General features: G+C 38.1%; 1 non-coding gene across 1 annotated transcript; it reads right to left on the minus strand.

Moving 5' to 3' along the window:
- Positions 1-645: 645 nt before the first annotated feature.
- LOC114006365 (U6 spliceosomal RNA) lies at positions 646-752 on the minus strand. The gene has a single exon (XR_003548088.1). It is a non-coding gene; the product is annotated as a U6 spliceosomal RNA (small nuclear RNA).
- Between the last annotated feature and the right edge of the window lie 1,426 nt (positions 753-2,178).

Consider the following 2,178-nt stretch of genomic DNA (forward strand, 5'->3'; position numbering starts at 1 on the left):
GAGTGGATAGTCTTTAAGGTTTAATGGTGTCTAGAATTTCCTGTATGTTATCTTCTTATCTTCTTTATTTGTGGGGTTATTTTGTTCATTCTTTTTGGTGATTTGGTCTGTTGGAGACTTTATCTTAAAGGTCAGAAATTATTTCTTCTGCGTGATCCAATCTCCTATTAATGTTTTCAAGGGATGTTTTGATCTTATATTTTTCATTTCTAGGAGTTCTGTTTGATTTTTTTAAGATGTCTGTCTCTTTATTAAATTATTCCTTCATGTCATGGAATGATCACATCTTCTGGAATTGATAGTTTTGTCTTGCATCTCATTGCGTTTTATCATAATGAATATTTGAAAATCTCTTTTGGACATCTTTGTGAAGTCTTTTGTGCTGACTATTGTTAGAGAGGCATTATCGTGTCCCCTTGGGGGAGAGATATTTCCTTTTTTGTTGTTGTTGTTGTTTGTTTGTTTGTTTTTTTATGTTTCTTGTGTTTCTACATCGGTTCTCATCATCTGATGAAGTATTCATGTCTACTTGTTAATTGAAGTAGACTTTGTAATGACAGAAGGGAGGAGATCAGCCTTGTATCCCAGAGGTGTTCCTGGAAACAGCCCACCTCTTCCAGGGGGGAGCACAAGCTATGTAAGCTGAAAATTATGGAACACTTTATGAATTTTCACATCATCTTTGCTCAGGATCCATTCAAGTCTTCTCTTTATTGCTCCAATTTTAGTATATGTGCTAACAAAGTGAGCATAGGTCTTGAAATATTTCAAGGCCTTTAATCATTTCTAGTGTTCACTGGTTCCTATAGTTGTGTAGAAATAGCCTGGCAGAGAAAGGTTTTTTTTTTTCAAAAATGTTAGAGGGATGGGGACCAGCAGTTAGCATAATGGCTATGTCACTGAACTCCCATGTAGTTGACCGTAGTTCGAGTCCTGGACCCGGTGGCTTATACTCAAGCTGGGCGCATGTGTGTGCGTGCCCAAGATCCCAAGAGGAGAATGGAGGAGAAGGGATTGCGGCGTGGCCATCCCCCCTGGAGGGTGATTTCTCACTTTGTCTCTCTGTCTCTCTGGTGAGAACACGTGCCTTGTAGCAAAATCTCTCCAAAAAAAATGTTAGAGGGATGTACCCACCAACTGGAGAAGACAGGACAATGCCCATTGGAGGTAAGATACTCTGACTTTACCTTCACAGTGTGAATTTTTCCAACATGACTCAGCCAGACTGGGTGAAAAACAGCTTTGGAGAAGAATGTGGCAAGAACATTTTTTAGTTCTTTCTCTGTCACTAACTTGCTATGTGATTCCAGGCAAATTAAATTTCCTCTCTAGACCTCAACTCCATCTGAGTAAGGAGAGTGTTGGAGCGGATAGTCTTTAAGGTTACTCCTACCTTTGATTTTCTGTAAGGAATAATAATAACATGAAATACTATTAATGTACCAAACCTTGACATAGATACCCTAAGTATGTAAATGTGCATTTAGATTAATATATTTTAGTACCATAAACCTACAAAATACAATAGATTCTCTCTCTCATTAAAAAGCATGGACTAAGACTTATAGGGGGAACTGACTGACCTGAGGTCACGTAGGAGGAGGGGAGGAAATGTTGTGTGTGCATACCTACTTGAGTGGCCAACACTGGAGGAGACCATTGTTAGACACTGCTTCCAATCATCCAGCCTTTTGTACCTGTGTCTATTTGCTGACGGTCCCAGGGTGTTTACTGTGACCCTTGAGCTCTATTCATGGAAGCCCAGAGGCACTGGTCTAACCACTCTCTAGGCATCCTATGGGACGAACCACTCTCTAGGCATCCTAAGAGTTTTTTGATCTCCAATGTTCAAAAGTACTAAGGTGGCCAGTGACCATTCAGTGAACAGATAAGAAAGAAGAAGGTTAAAGGTAGAGACCAGAATGCAATGCTTTCTTCGACTATTATTTTCTCTTTTTTAGTTTATTCTTAAGTGTATTTTTTATATATTTATTTTTATTACATTTTTATTACATTTTTTATACATTCAATCACCTTACTTAGCTTACAAAGTGAATATATCAATATGCGAACATTTCTCCCTAGTCCAGTTGATTAAACTATAAAATATCTTCAATAGAAAATACCACATCTCTTTGTCCCATTAATGCTTTGCCTCCCTATTTTTCTTCTAAATGT

Source organism: Tupaia chinensis, unplaced genomic scaffold (genome assembly GCF_000334495.1).
Source record: "Tupaia chinensis unplaced genomic scaffold, TupChi_1.0 Scaffold147292_1, whole genome shotgun sequence".
Lineage (NCBI taxonomy): Eukaryota > Metazoa > Chordata > Mammalia > Scandentia > Tupaiidae > Tupaia > Tupaia belangeri.